This window comes from Dasypus novemcinctus, chromosome 13 (genome assembly GCF_030445035.2).
Source record: "Dasypus novemcinctus isolate mDasNov1 chromosome 13, mDasNov1.1.hap2, whole genome shotgun sequence".
Classification (NCBI taxonomy): domain Eukaryota; kingdom Metazoa; phylum Chordata; class Mammalia; order Cingulata; family Dasypodidae; genus Dasypus; species Dasypus novemcinctus.
The window spans coordinates 74470028-74491678 of NC_080685.1; the positions used below are offsets into that span (position 1 = coordinate 74470028).

Here is a 21651-nt window from a genome sequence, read left to right on the forward strand (position 1 = left end):
TGATTACATTGTGTAAACAACTAAGGAGACTTCCATCAGCAATGAATGATGTTTTATCCAATTCACTGAATGCCTTAGAAGGCAAAGTGATCCCAACATACAGATAATTTTCCAGCTTAACTTTGGGCAGCCAACATCTCCTGGGAACTCATCAAGGACCTTCATCAGAGCCTCTGGTTTGCAACCTACCTGCAGAATTTGACTTTTGTATCCCTACAGTTACATGAGAGAGTTCTACAAAATCTCACACTATTTACAGATGTCTCCTGTTGATTATTTCCTAGAGAACCCTGATGAATAAAGAAGGATAAACTCTGAACTGAAAGAGGACACTCATACATGCCATTGGGAAAGATCATTTCTTTTATTTCTTCTACTAGTATTACTTCTTCTTTTTGTTGGTACCTAGCATTCAAGGAAAGCTCTGTTAACACTAACTGCATACAATCTTCAGGGATAGACAGCTCAGAGTCTAAATTCTAGAGAAAACATATTAAAATATAAAAAGTCTAGTTTTCAAAAAGGATTATAAAACATACAAAGAAACAGGAAATAATGGCCCAAACAAAGATTAAATCATTAGAAACAATCAGTGAAAAAGATCAAATTTAAGATGTATCAGACAAAGATTCTTGTTAATGCTCTTAAATATGCTTGAAGAGCTAAAGAAAAACAAGGAGATGAACTAAGAGAAACATGGAAAATGATAGATGAACATACAGAGAATATCAAGAGAAAGATGGCAATTATTAAAAGGAACAAAACAGACCTAAACACCATAATAACAAAAAATTAAAAATTTTCTATGGGTTTCAACATCAGATTAAGCTGAACATAGCAAGAGTGAATTGTGGGACACCATCAAGAATAAGAATATACACATTGTGGGAGTTTCCAAAGGTGAAAAAAATAGAGAAAGGGGCAGATAGAATATTCAAAGAGATAATGGCTGAAAACATTGCCAATTTAAGAGAAGATAGGAATATATACATCCAAGATCCTCAACAAACTCCAAACAGTATACTACCCAAAATGCTCACACATAACAAATTATTATCAAGCTGTCAAACATCAAAGTTAGTTAGAGAATTACGAAGGTCACAAGAGAGAAGTAATATGTCACATACAAGGGAGTCTCAATAAGAATAAATGCTGATTTCTCATCAGAAACCATGAAGGCAAGAAAACAGTGGGATGACATAGTCACAGGAGTGAAAGCAAAAGCAAAACAAAAAAAATTCCCACCAAGAATTCTATATCCAGTGAAAGTGTCTTTCAAAAATTAGGTAGAGATTAAGACTTTTCCGGATAAACAAAAACTCAGGAGTGTTTGTCACTACTAGACTAGCCCTTCAAGTGATGCTAGAGAGAGTTCTGTAAGTTAAGAAAATAGGCCTTTAAACAATAAATTGAAGTCACATTAAATAATAAAAACCTTAGCTAAGGGTAACAAAATGGGTAAATATAAATAAAAGAAATATTGCTTTTTTTTTTTGGTAACTTCACTTTTTACTTCCTACAGGATCTAAAAGGTGAATACATAAAATGTAAAGCTAAAGCAATGGTTTGGGATGCATAATAAATAAACATCTAATTTGTGACAGGAACTACATAAAGGTACGGAACTGAGGGGTATAGAAACATAGTTTGTACATGCTGTTGAAGTAAATTTGGTGTCAATATAACAAGATTATTAGTGATTTAAGGTGTTAAATTTAAGCCCAATTGTAACTACAAACAGAATATGCAAACTCACAGAGACAGAAAGTAGAGTGCAGTTTGCCAGGGGCAGGAGTGGAGAGAATGAGGTGTTAGTGCATCAAGAGTTTCTGTTTGGGGAGATGGGAATACTTCAGTAACTGAAGTTGGTGAGGGTACCCCAACATTGTGAAAGTGATTCTTCCAACTGACTAGTGTACTTGGTAGTGGTTGAGATGGGAAATTATGTTATATATTTGTTTTCACAGTTTAAAAATAAACGAGAAAGAGTAACAAAGAGAGAATGTCAATTAATAGCAATGTGTGATTCTGGATCGAATGTAATAAGGGAAAAGAAAAGGTTCAAAGGGACATTATTGGAACATTGGGAAAAAATGGAATATAGATATAATCTTTATACTGATGTGGGCTATGGATGGAAGGCTCTTTGTCTCTTCAGAGATAACTAAGTTGTTTGACTTGTGGGTGTGGAATGGTAAGAGGCTGCAGTCCTGCCCTTAGGGACAGTGGCAGCGGCTCCAGTCCCAAGAAATGTTTAACAATACAAGGGCTATAAACTTTAAGTATTTAGGGGAAATGCAAAAAGTAAATATGCTAAAAGCTTATCTAGAATATCTAGAGTCCATGCTAAAAGCTTACCTAAGATGTGGAAGAGATATATGCTAATTGAAGCCTATTGAGAACTGAAACAAAGGGACCATTTGGCCTTTCCTCTCTGTATAAAAGACATTTAAAAATCTCATTCAGGGCTCAGGATTCAAACAGAAGTTCCCGAGTCTGGCCGGCTGTCAATAAACCATTTTTCCTTCTCAAAATCATTCCTGAGTCCTGGCCTCTCTATACTCAAATAATTGAACTTCTCTTAAATTCTACAACATTTTTGGCAACCCAGATGGGACAACAAACGAAGGCCAGAGATGGTAGCATTTTGCTGCCCCTTCCAAATCCCCGAGGAAGCCGAGAGGACTCAGGTGAACCCCAAATCTGGGTGCCCCTGGATTAAATTTAATCCAGAAAAGATGTGGGCTCCACCAGAATCTTCCAACAAAAATCGAGGACAATGGAAGGTCTGAAGAGAAAGATTCTGGGAACAAAAAAGAACTCCGAACATGGAAGAAGGTAAGACTCCCGGGTGAGCACAGTCTGGAAGGCCCTAGCTTTAATTGCTAGGAAGGGGAGGCTGATCACCTCCCGAGAGAACCCTAGTAGCCCCAGAAGGCTGGGGGAAAGCCGTTCTCTCTAGGCTTGGGAAAAGGAGAAAAACCAGGGAAAAGCCCTGGTGTTTTGGGTTTGTCTAACTGCATGTTAGAATCTGGTACTGGTCTTATATCCACTAAAGGAGTGGAGTCTCGATTTTAATAGGAAAGGCTATTTATAGGTTCAAGTCCTAATGTCCTGGAAATTGGTCTAGATTAAGGAAAACAAAACTTGGTTACAGAAAAATAGATCAGCTTTTCTGGTGGAGCTTGGTCTGGGTGTAAAGTTTAAACAGTGGAAAAGTCTAACTGAAATCTTTTGTTATAGTGCTAATTTGTGAATGAATTCGCTTTATACCAAATGTTAAGTGTTCTGAGGTTTGTGATGGCTGTGGGGGCAGCCATGGTGAAAATAAGTATATAAACTTGTGAGTCAGATTAGTGACCTTTGTGCTTCTGTCTGTGTCAGCTCAATGCTAGTGTTGGAGTTGTGTCCTTATGTAAAGTAGAATTACAGCTGAGCTGGAGCCCTCCCTTGCCATTGGCAAGGGAGTGAAATGATTCTGGGGCAAAAGCTGAGGAGTCTGGATGTTTGCGGAGTCTAGATGTTTGTGCATGCTCTGCTGTCTTGTCTCTGGTCTGGCCCTTTGCCGGGGCTTGGAGGCCATCTGTGTCCACGCAACGCACCCAAGTTTGTTGGGGATGTCCCAGTCAGGGTAGCTGGGTCCCTGAGAGAGTTGCCAAATTTGAGTAGGTTCTGTCTGCCCATTTTAGCTGAAAGCTGGAAAGCGGGGAGCTGCTTGCCCCTTTCCAGTGAGTCCACCTTTCTATTCATAAGCCGCATTCCTGTTTGTTATGCACCCGACTGCCTGGAAGGGGGGAAAGTGAAGGGGGTGAAAAACAGAATCAGAATAAATGCAATAAAGTTCCCTCCTTAGGGTGTCAAAGCCAAAATACGTTTGCATTCTGCTCAGGTTCTTAGAAGGTATTGTAGTAACCTTAAGTAAGAGAATGTGTTCTGTGAAGGTAAAATTTTGTCTTAAGGGTATAAATAATTATAAAAGTTTTACAAAGCATTGTTTAAATTAAGGTATTTAAGTGGCTAATTGCAGAAAGTCATTATTTAACAAAACTGAATTGATAATAATAATAATAAAAAGCAATTTTATAAAAAACTTATTCGGCAGCCAATCTCCCCTACCAACTTGCTTCCAAAAAAACTGTTTCTAGTATTACATGCTACTAAGTATTTAAAGTGAAGAAAAGTTCATTATTTTAACAAGCTTGTTTAGTATTAATGGCAATTATATGTTGTAAGAAGTTTGCCTAGTAACTTAGTATGTGAGATATATGGAGTGTGTTTTTATTGTTAAGGAAACAGAAGATGATTTTGTCCTAAAATAAAATGATTGATTATTGGAAAGAGTAGAGTGTGAGACAGAACCTGAATGAATACTAAAAGTGTAGAAGGTTTGTGGAAAGAAAATTTTTATGATTAAAATTGAATAAGATCAATATACAAAGAAAATCTTTTATCAATAGCTTCTTGTGCTTTAACCTCATCATTTCTTCAGTGTTTAAAAAAGAGTCTTACCTCTTTTAAAAGAACATTTATGTTCTAGAAATCAAATCCTAAAAAGTAGCTTTTTATTTCAAACTAACTGCAAGAGATTTATTCTTTTACTTTAAAAGAAAAATTAAAGTAATAGTTAAGTTCATTTAATATGTTATAAGTCGAAAGAAAGGTATTTAAAAGTGTTATAAAATTAATAGGTTTTTTTTAAAAAAAATTAATAAAAACTGTAACTAAGTTAAAATCATTTATAAATGCATTTATGTTATAAAACAGTAGAAAGGTAATAACTGAAATTATAGCTGGGTGAATTTAGCTTGAAATTATTAAGTGTAAACTCTAAACTTTACCTTTCCTTAGTTTATGGTTACTTCAAGTCTAACCTCACCCCTTGCCTTTGCCTATAGTTATTTCATAATAGCTTCTGCCCCTATAGGCCAGAGAAGAGCTGGGACATCACTGTCTCCTCTCCTTGTATTAGTAACACTTTCTTTCATGAATTCAAGTGCAAACTAAATAAATTGCTGCCTGATAGAATAAAGTTAAATGACCACTGGAGTTTTATTATCTCCAAAATCAAAAAGGGGGGTAGAGGGGGAAAAGTCTCCTGCCTTGACGGTCAGTGTTCCTAAGAGTGGCAATTCATGAGAGAAAGCAGTCTGTCTCCCTGAGGCTTCAAATAGCCTCAGTAAATATATATAAAATTAATCTTGTTGCTTATCCAAAATTCTGCTAATTTCAAAGTAAAATATAAAGTTCTAAAACAAAATGGTGCTAAGGCATTGAAAACATTTTAATTATTACAGTCCATTAAGTAAGAAGAAAAATTCTTGTGGTAAACTGCATAGTCATAGTGCAAATTAAGAAAAGTTTCAAGAGTCTTTAAAATGTTTGCAGTCACACTTGTTTTGTAAAAATTAGAAGTTTAAAGTAATTAAAGTTATGTTTTTGTCTCAAACTATTTATATCTGCCTATTTGCTCAAATTGTTGAGGTTAAATATGCAGTTATATTTATAAATATTCTTAAAGCCCAAATTAAACTAAGCAGGATGAAAAAGTCATAAAAATCTGATTATAGAAACAATTGGGAAAGGGCCTCCTCTTTGCAAGAACTTTTAAGGCAAGACTAGGTGTGGCAGATTAAACTTATCTACTAAGCTAGGGAATTAAGAATCAGTTTGCCTAGTAATTTCCCAGTTTAAACCTTTGTCAGCCATAAAAAAAAAAAAAGAAAAACAAAGATTAGGTTAATTTTCACATAAGAAAAATGTTGATGTAACCTGGCGGCCTGCTGCCTCAGTCTCCCACTCCCAAGTTAGACAGCAGTGGAGGAGACCAGTTTAAGCCAGTCCTATGGGCAGTAGAAGGATGCCCAAGAAGGAGCTAACTAAGTCGGTGCCATTTCAGCACTAAATTCTATTCCTTATTTGACAAAGGGGGGAGCAAGTAAAAACTAAAATAGTTAGAATGTGATAGAAGAAGCAGTTAAATCAAACTTTTGCGTGGGAAAGTTAAATCTCAGATAAGCGGTAACTTCTAAAGTATCCAATCTATGGAAAAACAGGAAGAGCTTGCATGCTAAGCTTAGGGGTATAAATTGTGTCATTTTCCTTTGTTCGTGGCACCAGCCATATTTGGCTCTGCACCCCTTCTTGCAAGATTGAAAATAAATTATTTTCTTCTCCACAATCTGGTGAGCCTTATTTTCTTCCAGAAGATTTCTTTCCAACAAAATAAAAGTAATTAGTGGCTCTATTAACAAATTTCAGTAAGTAAAAAAAAATCCATAAAAACTATAGAGAGATCTTTCCTGGGTTATGATTTTAAAAAAATTAAGTAATTGTGTAATGTGTTTTAAAACCTGGTAGTCAGTATGCATGTGTTTTAAAACCTGGTAGTCAGTATGCTTTTAAATTAATAATTTTCATAACTTAAAGAAAAAAAGTTTTTAGCTTCCTGTAAGAGAAAAAGAGAACATTCCTTGCATAAACTATTATAGTTTCAATTTTATTTAACTTGAGTGTAATCTCCAATAGTTAATTTATAAACTAAATTAACATTATGTATGAAATCTTTAATGAGTAAAATTAGGCTAAAAGAAAAAGATTGTAGATATGCTCTCTTAAATAAAGAGTAAATTTCTTTCATTAGTAATTGTAATTTAGTAAGTTTATTTAAACATGAGGTGGCTAGTCAATGTAGTTATAGTCAATTATAAAGAGTTTGTAAAACATCTTCCAAACTGAAAATGTTTAAATAGTTCTAGTTGTAGAAGTCATTGTTGACTAAAAAACTTAAATTAGTATTAGTAACAAAAATAACTTCATGATAATAAACCTGTCTAAAAGCCACCGCAAAGTACACATTTAAGTAAATAGTAATAAAAAGTTGTCTTGATTCTATTAGAAATATTCTGTTTTCATTCTAACAATGAAAAATAATATTTTTCCTCTTACTAAAGTAAAGTACCTACTGTTATCTTCATAGTAAAATTGTATAAGTAAACAGTCATTTGATATATGTGTTGCATTAAGTTGTTTAAAATATATATAAAAACAAGAAATAAACTTTAACATTGTCAAACTCTTGTGCATTCAAACCAGGCCTTGAATACATTACAGGAGGCCTCTCCATGTGAGTTATTGGCTAAGCTGGTCACTGACCCCTCAATTAAAATATGTGCTATATCAGTCTCTGGTTCTGCTCCTGAAGTCAATGGAAACTATATTGCAGTTTCAAGCTCCTGCAGCAGCCAATAATGACTCGGTACAGCCAAGTGTACAATGGATATCGCCTCCAGACTGGCACTGTTCCATAGTGCCAGAGAGCACTATGCACCAGGCTAGTAGAATACTAGAAAATCTCTCTAAGATCAAGGATGCTGCGACTTGCTCACTGCGTTGAAGAACATGCTAAGTAGAGCCATGATACCAGGATACTGTAAGTGAAACTTAAACACAATTGGCATTATAGCCTGCTCTCATGGAAAGATAACATGTAAGGTATTACAAACCTGAAACTCAAAACTAATAATTGCAACTCTGAATCCTTATGCATTAAGTAATACATTAGTTAATATTAAGTGCTGTACTTTTATCCTGTACTAAATATATGCCTAATAATTGTAATGTTATCTTTTCTATTTTGGATCAAGTGCAGAAGTATATTAGACATGTTAAATTCCTGGTAAAATCATTTTCTAAACAGTTAATAACATGTCTATAGAATAAGGTGGCAGTCTCAGCCAGTCTCAGTCAACTTCTATATTCTGCTGTACTCTGCTGTGTAGCAAAAGTGAGGCTTGCTTGCTGATGGTGAGTCACCTATTGAACAAGCCAAAATTGCTAGAAATTGTACAATGAAAACCAAGGTGTAAAAATCTTTATTCTGTAGTTCTGATCACTCCCACAGGTGAAAACTAAGAGTATTTCCAAATTAGTGTTCTAATCCTGAGTGAAGCCAGTTGCCCAAGGAGTGCCAGTTCACCAGGAGCATCTGACAGAGCGAATGAGTGTCAATCATTGAACAGCTTGGAATGTGTCTTCAGACAAAGCTAAGTGTCTGTTGCAATTTCTCTCTAAAGATGGATAACTTAAAAAAGAATATAAATGCTGTTCCCACCAGCTTTTAAGGAATGCCATCTTTATAGGCACCTAACCTTGTCTACCTCTGTAATCCAATGTGTCCTCTTTTAAAAACAGGTATTCCAAATTTTTAATTAAGTTTGTTTCTTTCAGAGTGAACATCTTATTAACCATATGAAAACTTCATCCAACTTCGTACAGAATGCCAGATCCATCTTCCTCCAGTTAGAATAAATTAAAGAGTTTTACACCTTATTAGGCAATGACTACAGCCCATGGCCAGCAGGAAGCAGTTACAGAAAAGAGATCGTCTCCCTTCAGCACCCCTTTTAAATTAAAAGTGTAAACTCTTTAAGAGTAAAATAAAAGTAATAGATGGATCTGGAACCTGACTGGAAATCCACGTGAGTGACAGTGGCAGCAGAATAACTGCAGGAGGCCCCTGCCCAAGATTCTGCTGTCCAGAGTGAAAAGTTCTAAACTTCTAAAAACAGTCCTGGATGCTGTACTAAAGACTGATAAATAATCAATCAAGACAACAAACAGCCATCCACCTCATAGCTCCAACAATAATTATGCCAAAGCTTAGCAAGTCAAACTTTGGCAGAAGGGGGGGAATGATGTGGGCTATGGGTGGAAGGCTCTTTGTCTCTTCAGAGATAACTAAGTTGTTTGACTTGTGGGTGTGGAAAGGTAAGAGACTGCAGTCCTGCCCTTAGGGACAGTGGAAGGGGCTCCAGTCCCAGGAAATGTTTAACAATGCAAGGGCTATAAACTTTAAGTATTTAGGGGAAATGCAAAAAGTAAAAATGCTAAAAGCTTATCTAGAATATCTGGAGTCCATGCTAAAAGCTTACCTAAGATGTGGAAGAGATATATGCTAATTGAAGCCTATTGAGAACTGAAACAAAGGGACCATTTGGCCTTTCCTCTCTGTATAAAAGACATTTAAAAATCTCGTTCAGGGCTCAGGATTCAAACAGAAGTTCCCGAGTCTGGCCAGCCGTCAATAAACCATTTTTCCTTCTCAAAATCATTCCTGAGTCCTGGCCTCTCTATACTCAAATAATTGAACTTCTCTTAAATTCTACAACAATACCAGGACTTCATAACAAGGAGTCCGTGAGCTTGAATTGAAATTAAAAAAAAAAAAATTATTCTTGTGGCGATGTGTTGGTGTGGGTGTGATGTATTTATTAAATAATACACAGTAGAGTGTAGACTTAGTAAGGGGTCTGTGGTTTTCCCCTGACTAGCAAAAGGGTCCATGAAACCAAAAAGATTAAGAACCTCTGCTTTATATCAATGTTCCCTTTCTTGAACTTGATCTTTATATTTAAGTGAATATCCTCTTTCTTAGGAACATGTACATAGTAGTACATATTCAAAGAGCATGATGCATACACCCTACACGCGTGTTCAGAAAATGAAGCGATTGATAGGCAGAGAGAGGGAAGTGTAGGTAGAGATAGGTAGATGATAGGTAGGTAGGTAGGTAGATAGATAAGAGATAGATGATAGAGAATATGGTAAACGTGGGAAAATATTAATATTGGTTAATCTGGGTATCTGAAACTATAGGGGTATATTGGAGTTCTCTGTACAAAGTTTGTGTTTTATTTTTAACTATCCAATAAGTTTGAAAGCATTTGAAAAGAAAAAGTTTTAAAAAGTCCAGATGAAAGTTCTTACCTACTTTTTTGGTGCAAACAGATGTATGGAGAGGAATGGAGAAGACTCTTCAAAAATTAAAAGTCCCAACCTTGTTTTAGTGATTAATACTTTATTCTCTATTTCAGGTTCATTTTGGTTACAAGGGAGACAAGGCAATGGCTGTAATGCACATTTAAACCACCGTCTATCTTGACAGTCCTCATATTATAAGGTGATGTTTACAGTAATTAATAAGCAATAACCAGCCAAACAGTTACTGTCTGCCTGGAGGCAGAGTCCTGGAAGACCACTTTTGAGGAAGGTCTTAATTTTTTATAGTTTGATGGAAAGGAAGTCTTGAGACTCTCACAGGAAAAACTGCATGATTAGGGTGTTGGGGGCGGGGAGCCCTCAAGGAGGCCAGTAAGAAAGCATTCCACTATTTTATTAAGCACTATGATATCAGACATACTGAACCGTAACAGCTGAATAACAGCTTTGTTTCTGCTCAATTTTGTAATTTCAAAGAAAACTAAAGTACTCTATTTCATTTAAGTCCAGGATTTAGCCCTCCTAATTTTCACATCAAATACATGATTTCTATTCTATTCAAGAATTCCAATTTTGTTATTACAAATAACAATCCCCTGATTTATTTTAAAATATATTAATTTGAAACTCTTAATCTGCATTCAGAAAAGTAAGAGTTATAAATATTTCTTTTTTGTTGCCATACAGAAAAATTAGTAACTTCACTTACACAAAACCAGACTGTAGTCATCCTAGGTAAATCACCGAACTTGGGAAGTTAAGAGAAAAAATAATTAAAATCAATCAAATTAAAAAATGCAAATACCCAGCAGCAAAATGATATTCAAATACATAAACCAAAATCCAGTTTATTTAAAAAAAACCATTGTGAATCAACTAATATTAAATATATAGCCTTTACCTTCTATTTTGTGTGACTGAACTTTTTAAGTAAAGACTGTTAATTAACTTAATGGTCAGTAGTAAATACATTCAGTATGTGTCTATTTCATGGCCAGGAACATATAGTTTTTGCCTCAATCACACAGTCAAGTTTGAGAAAATTTTTTCATTCAATTATGTAATATCTAATTATTGGAGGGAAAGAAAACTATATCTTCACATTTGCCAAAGTCAAAATTTTGTCTATGTGATCCCTAGAGAGAAAAAAAAAATTATATGTCTGTGCTAAAACCTAAAATAATAATAATAAAAGCAATAAGTTCATTTCAAAATAATGAAAGTTTTCTTCATGTTTCCCTATTTTAGATAACATTTTCTCTTCATAACAACCCTCTGCAGTAAACATAAGAGTTTATCATTATTGGTTTTCAAATTAAACCATCACCTAAGGACAAAAGCCTGCAAAGTGGCAGACAAACACTTGAAGCAACGTATTTAATTTTGTTTTCCTGTGTGCTGTTAAATATCATTTTTATTTTAAGATATGCCTAATCTTAATAATAAAAACAGAAATTAGCTCAATTTTTAAAATCTCAATCTTCAACACTTAAGTAATGTTGACATGTTTCCTGGTTCTTTACAAAAACCTGTAATTGAATCCATATCAGATACATATGAATTATGGGACCAAGTAAAGCTAGATAATCTTCATAAATCTCATTTTATTCATTTACAAAATAGGGATTATTATTTCTTCAAAATATCACTGAACGACCACTAAATCATGTAAGTTTTCCTTATTAAACCAATACAAAGTTTTTAGAAAAGGATCTGGTAAAAATTAACTTATGTAACTGAAGAAAGCTGGATTCTGTAAGAAAGTCTATGAAAACAAGTAATTATGTAACTTTGAGGATCTGTTGAACACAGGGTTAAATATTCTTACATCTAGCTTGTACTTGTAACATTTGTCAGATGTAACACCTGCTCAAATTGCTATTAGATAGATACCACTTCAGATTCAGGATTTGAAATTGCCAGGTCAGGTTTTCAACCTCTAAATCCTAAACTTTGATGGCCACTTTTCTCCAGGAAAAATTACATAGATTCGTTGTATGTCCTGCAGCCTATAAATGAGGTAGGACGATTCCATGCAATTTTCTTTCTTTGCTTCGATTTCACTTGCAGACTCTTTCATTCCTATCTTTCTGAAATTTCTATAAATAGTACAGACCAATGATGTCTACTTTTAAATCATTGAGATCAGCTTCCAAAATAGTTTTTAGAATTTATTTTAATTAGGAAAATTAAAGAAGTAGTTAATATGTTTAGAGCGTCCAACAAATACATTGAATACCAAAAGTTTTTGGTATGCACCTTTTCTCATATATGGAGGAATTTGTTTCACTGGTCTAATATCATATATATATATGATTACAATATGGTAATTATGCACGGCATTACTGCATATGAATTTGTATTTAGCATAAATAAACTCACTTTTTTCTGCATCCATGAGATATTTGTATGATGATATTAGAAAGCAGGTAATCAACTGGCTGGAAATAAAATGAAATTTGGTGCCTATGCCCTCTGCTTTTGCCTATGAGCCTAGATAAAAGTGTCTGCAAGTGAGGAAGACATATTCGATGTACAGCGATATAACTACTAGAAATAAGAACAAGGCACCTCCTCCAGAAATGGAAATTTTAAACAGAAAATAGCTACAGTGACAGCACAATAAAACAAAGTGTCATTTGGCTGCCATCCATTAGATAATGAACAATAACCATTAAGGGAGTAGATAAATGGATCACTTCTCATTTTGCCAGCCCAGTAATAACTCCAGCTATTTGACTGTTTTCTCTCAGGATTCATTTCTGGTGCTCTGTGATCTGTTTTGCTTTGGGTAAGCTGGCATCTCAAAACTCTTATTTCCAAAGTTCTCTTGTCAGCTGCCTTCTGGTTGTTCCGCGAACGGGAGGCACTGGTGGAAAGCGAGAGCCAGGAGAGGTGACTCTCTTGTTGCTTTGGGCTTCCGTTGCTGCCCTCTGGCAACAGTTGACAGGTAAATGCACAAAAGTCTTTTTTCAGACCTAGCACATGAAATCTTAAAAATACGATGTGGAATTTTGTGTATTGGTATCCTAGAAATTGTGAGAAAACAAGAAATCCAAAAAGATAATAGGTAAAACATGGGAAATATAATCAATGAACCAACAATCCCATTTACTAAAGATAATGAAAATAGTATCTAATAAAATATAAATATACTTCCCCATGGTATGGGAAAATGAAAAATAACAGTTAAATTCCACTATACCCCTCCTATCCTCTGTGTTCTTACTGTCATATATTTTATTTCTATATATGCTCTAAATCTCACAATACATAGTTATTAAATTGGCTTGAGTAATCAATAGTTATATTCATATATGGGAATAATTACCATTTATCATCTATTTATTTTCCCTTTAAGCTTAGAACACCTTTTAGCATTTCTCCCTGTGAGGATCTGAAGGAGATGAATTATCTCAACTTTGCCTCTCTGAAAATGTCTTATCTTTTCATTCAGTCTGAAGTTTATTTTCCCTGGATGTAGAATTTTAGATTGGCAGGGTTTTCTCCCTTTTAACACTTTAAGATATTTTTCTTTGTCTTCTGGCCTCCAAAATTTCTGAGGAGAATTCATCTTTTTTTCTTATGCATGTATGTATGTGCATTATACTGTGTGTAATGTGCCTATTTTCTCTGGCTGCTTTTAATATCTTTTTCATTACCCATTATCCTTGATTTCAGAAGTTTAAATATTATTTACCAAGGTACAGTTTTCTTTGTGTTTATATCCTGCTTCAAGTACACTGAATATTTTGGATCAATATGTTGATATTGCCATCGTTTTTTGAAAACTCTCAGCTTATGTCACTCTGAATATTTCTTTAGCTTCACTCATTATCTCCTTTCCTTCTAGGACACAATTTTATGCATATTAGACCAGTGGATATTGCTGCATTTTTTTTTCCTCTTTTTCTTTCAGTTGGGATAATTTCTGTTGCCCTTCAATCAAATACATTGGTTCTTTTTAGCCTGCTGCTATAAGCATCTAATGATTTCTTCATTACTAATATTGCATTTTCTTTTCTTTTCCTGTATTTAACCTTTCTTTTAGTTACTTCTTCATAGTTTCCATATTTCTGATGAAATTTTTGATGTGTTAATGACTGTTCACCTTTTCAACTAGATCAAAATTATTTTCAGTATCTGCCTAGAAATGCAAACAAAAAACACACACAGTGTTTGGGCCTTTTCTTGTTTTCTTGCATACTTTTAATGCCCTGTTTCACATTTTCCCTGAGGATCATAGTTTCTTGTTTCTCAGCATGTTCCATATTGTATTTATGCTAGACATAATATACTAAAACAAACAAAAAATGTATAGATATGTAGTTGGCAATCTATTATTATTTATTTATTCTTGTAAAAGGGCACATAGCAAATATGCGGGTCATATGTTCTATTTACTCAACTCTGCAACTGTAGCACAAAAGCAACCATACATAATATACAAGTAAACGAGAGTGACATATTCCATTCAAACTACTTATGTTTACTGAAATTTGAATTTTATATAATTTTATGCACTATGAAATAATCTTTTTTATTTTTTTCAACCATATAATAATGCAAAAATTTTTATTCCATAGACCATACAAAATATATTTTGGGCAGGATATGATCCTGGGCCATAGTTCATTGATGCCTGGCATAGATTAAGGGAAATAATATGTACCCATACAAAAGGGCCTGCTTTTTCTTCTATCAGTATGCTAGTGTGGTTGCTGAATCAATCCAATATCTATGTGAACTAAGTTGTGGTTTTGCTGTAGTTTTGTTAGATTGAATCCACACTGGATGCAAACCTTAAGAATAAGCAGAAGTCCACATTGAAGAGCTTTAATTGGAGGAGTGTAATAATCAGACCTTCAGTTTTAATTGATACCAGCCATGGTATGGGGAAATGAATAAAGGAGCAACTGATTTAACAGACAGCATTATGATATATCCCCAGGGTGGTAGCACCAAAGATGAAAAGAAGTAGATAGAGGAAAGATATATTTAGGATTCCTAATTAAGGAGACTAGATAAATAGGATATTTTATTAACACATCTACTCTACCAAAATTAATTTATAGATTCTTCACAATCCCATAAAAAAAAATGAAGCAGAAATGTGTAGTCATTGACAAGCTGATTCTAAGTATGAGATTAAAACTACAATGGTGGGATCATTCTTCCGGCACATGGCAGGGGAGGTTTACTGGTACAGGGCATCGGGGGTGGGGGGTATACAGTATAGAGTACACCTAGGGCAGGCTTCTGTGGAATATGAAAGTGTTCATTTTGACATAATATGTCACATCAGTGTGTGTAGACCCACAAAATAAACAAGAAAATATTAAACTCCCATCCTGGGTAGTCCTGCTATTAGAGGGGCAAGAATCTCTCAAGAACATGGGCAATGCATAATAAAAGAAAACATATCAATATGTCAAGCCTTTAATATTATTGTGTAACTATGAATCTTATTCTTCAAAAAATGGAAACTTAGTGGTTACCATAGTTTCTGAGAATAGAACAGATGGAACATAGGCTATGGGAATTGTTCTGCATGATCTTCCAAAAATGGATACAGGTCATTTCATTTTGTCAAAACCTATAAAAGTGTACAGTGCAAAATGTAAAATATAATTAAACTGTTGACCATGGTTAGTAACAATGCTTCAGTATTTGTACATCAATTGTAACAAATGTACAATATACATGTAAAATGTTATTAATAAGAGAGATGGGTAGCGAGGGAAGGGGTTGGGTATATGGGAATCCCTTATATTTTTTATGTGACTTTTCTGTAACCTAAAGCTTCTTTGAGGATGAAAAAAAAAGACATTGGAGAAACATACAGAAGAAATTCCTACTGTACATGAAAGTAACAGATCTTAGAGTGATGAAACATTGAAAAACACTTTTTACTGTATTTTTCTTTTTTATTCTTTTTATTTATTTATTTTTATTTTTCAAAGATACTTAAATTATACAAATGTCACATAAAAAATTTAGGGAATTCCCAAATGCATCCCTCCCCATACCTCCCACATTTTCTCACATTAACAGCATCCTTCATGAATGAGGTACATTCATTGCAATTGATGAGCACCTTTTGGAGCATTGCCACTAAGCATGAACTAAAGTTTACTATTCTTTTTAGTTTTAATTTTGTATATTTTATTGTTATGATGATGATGATATTTGATTTTATTTTTATTTTTATTTGTTCATTTTTTTGGCTTTGTTTATGGTGAGGTTTTGGAATGCAGAAGGATCAAAACTGGCCAGGGAGAATCACTGGTGTGAAATGTCATTGATGGGGGGATATGACGGTGGAGGTGCACATGGGACATGTTTCTATGGCTTATGAATGTGTTCAAGTGGTTATGGAACATTGTCTCAGCGAGTAGAGATCCACGCTAACACCAAAGAATAATGAATTCCTATCCTGGGAAGTCATGCTACATTCTCTAATAGAGTAGTAAGAATCCCCAAATACATGGGTACTGCCTAGTAAAGGAGGACAGACCATTGTGCTAGACCCTGATGTTGATGCTTATACTTACGAATGTTTTTCTTGTGAAATTGAAGCTTAGCCTAGTATTATATTGCCTAAGAGTTACATCCTGAGAGACTCCTTGTTGTTCCAATGTGGCCTTTCTCTAAGCCAAACTCAGCATATAAACACATTACCTTCTTCCAGACATGGGACAGGCATGCAGGGATGCGCATCCCTGGCACTGAGGGATTATTACCAAGTCCTGACTAGCAATGCATTTGGAAAAAGACCTTGACCAAAAGAAGGAAATATTAAATACAAATGAGTTTTTATGGCTGAGATTTCAAATGAGTCAGGAGATCATTCCAGAGGTTACAATTATGCGTGTCTCAGCAGTATCTCATTGCCTGCCACAGTAAACAGTGCCTCAAATACCTGGGTGCCTGAGGGCTTTAGAGATATGTTGACCCTATAGGCAGGGCAGACAATCTCAGGAATTTGTCACCCTATCAGTGGGCCTTACTGGGAATATATGCTCCCTATTGTAATAGAGTTAGACTATTTTACAATTTCCCTACACATGACTCTTCTGCCGCTTTTATTTCAACCAATAATTAGCACTATAGTCATTAAATCTATGTCCCAGAGACTTAAACCTTCAGTCTGTTCATGTAATTTGAGCCCTGAATCTCAGCAATAGTTGCAACACCTACTCTCTAGTTCATTAGACTCGCCCAAGACAACTAACAAAAGGAAGATGATGGATGATACCATTCCTAAAAACAGAGAGTGTCTACAACTGCAAGCAAGACAGTTCCATACATCTTTCCCATGGGATCTAAGCCCCTCTCAATCAGAAACAGAGTGGGCATCACCATCCCCAAATCCTCAAGCTTGAGGAATGAACAAACATAAGGAGGAATGCAACTATGTACCAGAATAAACTTATTATTATTCTAGCACTGGAAGAACTTGTATCATTGGTATAAAGGCAGTGGTTATATCGGTGAGGTTCTGAGGGGACGGAGAAGGAAGAATAGATGTAATATGGGGCATTTGGGGGACATTGGAACTGGCCGGCATAACATTGCAATGGTGGATACAGGCCATTATATATTTTGTTAAAACCTATAAAAATGTGCAGGGCAAAGTGCAAACTATAATTTAGTTATAGTTAGTATCAATGCTTCAATATGTGTTCATCAATTGTAACAAATATATCAAACTAATGAAAGATGTTTCTGGTGGGGAAAAGTGTGGGAGGTGGTGAGGGAGGGCTTATATGGGAATCCCCTATATTTTTTATGTAACATTTATGTAATCTAAAACTTCTTTCAAAATAAAAAAATGAACTTAAAAGATTTATAGAGAAAGATAAAAGAAATAAACTAAAGAGCCAATATAATTTTGAAAAAAAGTTGGAATATTTACACAACCAGATTTCGTCAAAATAATCGTAGATTAGTGATGATCAAAGATGGCTACACCCATTTACTACTGGTAGCTGCTGTTGACCCTTTTTTTCCAGTTTTTCTCTTTGTCACCTGGTGCCTGTGGTGGCTGACTGAGTACAAAGATCATGCTGTGCCAGACCCTCTGAGAAGTTTCTGCAGAACTGAAACAAGGCCAAATTACTCCAAAAGAGCTCTGTCAAAACTGTCTATACCTTATCAAGAAGACCACATTTCTAAATCCTTACATTACTATATCAGAAGAGGGGACCTTAAAGCAAGCTAAAGAATCAGAAAACAGATATGAGAAAGGTCAATCACTTGGAAATTTAGATGGAATTCCTATTGCAGTAAAAGACAACTTTAGCACATTTGGCATTGAGACAACATGTGCATCAAACATGCTGAAAGGTTATATACCACCTTATAATGCTACAGCAGTTCAGAAGTTATTGAATCAAGGAGCTCTACTTATGGGAAAAACAAATTTAGATGAGTTTGCTATGGGATCTGGAAGCACAGATAGTGTATTTGGACCAGTTAAAAACCGTTGGAGTTATTCAAAGCAATATAGAGAAAAGAGGAAGGAGAAACACCATGGCAAGAATGAAGGTTTAAATTGGTTGATAACTGGAGAAAGCTCAGGTGGTAGTGTGGCTGCTGTAACAGCATTCACATGCTTTGTGGCATTAGGATCAGATACAGGAGGATCAACCAGAAATCTAGCTATCCACTGGGGGCTTGTTGGTTTAAAACCAAGCTATGGCCTAGTTTCCCGTCATGGTCTTATTCCCTTGGTTAATTCAATGGATATGCCAGGAATCTTAACCAAATGTGTGGATGATGCAGCAATTGTGTTGGTTATACTAGCTGGACATGACCCCAAAGACTTTACTACAGTGTAATACCCTGTTAAACCATTTATACTTCCCAGCTTGGCAGATGTGAGCAAACTATACATGTGAATTCCAAAGGAATATCTTGTCCCAGAATTTTCATCTGAAATACGATCTCTTTGGTTCAAAGCTGCTGACCTCTTTGAGACTTTGGGGCTAAAGTAATTGAAGTGTCCTTGCCCCACACCATTTACTCAATGTCCGTTACCATGTATTGTGTACATCAGAAGTGGAATCAAATATGGCAAGATTTGATGGGCTAGAATATGGTCACAGGTGTGATATTGATGTGTCTACTGAAGCCATGTATGCAGCAACCAAAAGAGAAGGGTTTAATGATGTGGTTAGAGGACGAATTCTCTCAGGAAACTTTTTCTTATTAAAAGAAAACTATGACATTGTATGTCCTCCCCTGGTCCACTGGGTGGACTGTGGGAGAGTGTGGGCTATGATGTGGACCATTGACCATGAGGTGCAGCGGTGCTCAGAGATGTATTCACCAAATGCAATGAATGTCTCATGATGGGAGGAGTTTGTTGTTATTGGGGGGAAGAGTGGGGTGAGGGTTTGTGGGGTATATGGGGACCTCATATTTTTTTAATGGAACATTAAAAAAATAAATAAAGACAAAAAAAAGAAAACTATGAGAATTATTTCATCAAAGTACAGAAAGTGAAGAGGCTCATTGCCAATGATTTCGTGAATGTTTTTAACTCTGGAGTGGATGTCTTGTTAACTCCTTAAATGAGGCAGTACCATACTTGGAGTTCATCAAAGAAGACAACAGAACCAAAGTGCCCAGGATGATATATTCGTGCAGTCTGTAAATCTGGCAGGATTGCCAGCAGTGAGTGTCCCTGCAGGCCTCTCAAGCCAAGGGTTGCCAATAGGGCTGCAGTTTATTGGACATGCATTTTGTGACCAACAGCTTCCGACAATTGCCAAATGGTTTGAAAAACAAGTACAGTTTCCTGTTATTCAAGTTCAAGAACTAATGGATGATAGTTCAGCAGTCTTTGAAAATGAAAAGTTAGTTTCTGTTTCTCTACTAAAACAGTATTGATAAAAATATCATGCAAATTAAAATGATTTATTAAAGATTTTATTCTCTGGAGGAAAAAAATCATAGATTGATTATATAAGTCACATGAAAAAGAGTCATAAAAATAAATTACTAGTATCTCACACCATATTCAAAATTAAAATAGATCAAAGATATGAATGTAAGTACTAAACCTATAAAACTGTTAGACAATTAGACAAAAACATAGCGATAATTCTTCACAACCTTAGATTTCGCAAAGAATTTTTAGGTCTGAGACCAAAAGCATGAGCAACAAAAGAAAAAAAAAATAGACATTCATAAAAATTGAAGTCTTTTGTGCATCCAATGACCCAGTCAAGAAAATGAAAAGACAACTTAGAAAATGGGAGAAATTATTTGCATATCATATTTATGGTAAAGAACTTCTGGAATATATAAATTACACTAGAACTCAATAATACAAGACAGTCCAATAAAAAATTGGGAAAGGATCTGAATAACTTTTTCTCTAAAGAAGATGCACAAATGGCCAGGAAGCACATGAAAAAACTTTCAACATCATTAGTCATTTATGAAATGCAAATCAAACCCATTAGATGCCACTTCACACACAATAGGATAGCTTTTTTAAAAAATGGAAAATAAGTGTTGGTTAGGATGCAGAGAAATTGGAACCAGTCTACATTGTTGGTGGGTGGGAATGTGTGATGGTGCAACCACTTTGGACAACTTGGCAGTTCTCAAAAAGTTAAACGTAGAATTATAATATGACACAGCTGTTCAACTTCTAAGTTTATAGCCAATAGAATTGAAAGCAGGTTCTTGCTCACCAATGCTGTTAGCAGCATTATTCACAATTACAAATGTTGGAAACAACTCAAAGTCCATAAACAAATGATTGAATAAATAATATGTGGTATGCACATACAATGAAATGTCATTCAACCATGAAAATGATTGAAGTATTCATACATGTTACAGTTTGTATGACTTGTGAATAAATAATGCTAGTGAAAGAAGCCCACTTATTCTATAATTCCATTCATGTGTAAATCCAGAATAAGAAATTCTGTAGAGACAAAAATAGATTAGTGCTAGCTTAGCTGGGAAGTACCTGAGAGGATGGGGGGTGGGGGGGAAGCGAATAGTTAAATATTACAGGGTATTTGTTTGAGGTAGTAAAAATGTTCTAAAAGTGTATATGCTGATGGTTGCATATATTTGTGAATATACTAAAACAACATTGAATTGTACACATTAAATGGGTGAATAGTATAGTATGTCAATTATATATCTCAATAAAACCACTTAAAATAACAAACTAAATAGAGATAAATTATATTTAATTTTAAAAATATTGCTTTGAGAATGACTGTTAATAAATGAAAAGAAAAGCCACAGTTTGGGAGTAAATATTTGCAAATCTCAAAACTTAATAGTTATAAAACAAGCAACTCAGTAAAGAGCAAGCTAAAGAATTGAACACAAGCTCTGACAAATATAATACACAAAGGTGAATTAACACATGCCAAGTTAATCTTAGGCAGTAAGAAATACAAATTAAAGCTAAGATTAACCCTGTCCCCACACCTGGTACAACAAGCTAACAAAAACTTAGCAATATCAAGTGCTGGTGAGGATAATGAGCAACTTCAACTTCCTCCTCCCTGGTAGGAATGCAAAATAGCTGAGCTATTTTAAAACAGTTTGACAGTTTCTTTCGAAGCTAAATATACCATTAACATGTGAAAGAAATAGTATTCCTACTCTTAGTGTTTTATAAAGGAGGAAAAGAAAACTTACACTCAGACAAATTTCTGAACACAAATGTTTAGAGTAGTTTTACAATACTTTGCCAAAAACTGAAAAGATTCCAAATGTCTGTTAACTCTCAAATAGATGAAAAAACTGTGATCCATCCATATAATGGAGTACTTCTCAGAGTAAGACATAGTGCACTGCTGATACATGCAACACATGGATGAATCTCAAGTG

General features: G+C 34.9%; 1 pseudogene; it reads left to right on the forward strand.

The window, feature by feature from the left end:
• The first annotated feature begins 17843 nt into the window (after positions 1-17843).
• On the forward strand, positions 17844-19674 carry LOC101411084 (glutamyl-tRNA(Gln) amidotransferase subunit A, mitochondrial pseudogene; annotated as a pseudogene).
• Positions 19675-21651: the final 1977 nt, after the last annotated feature.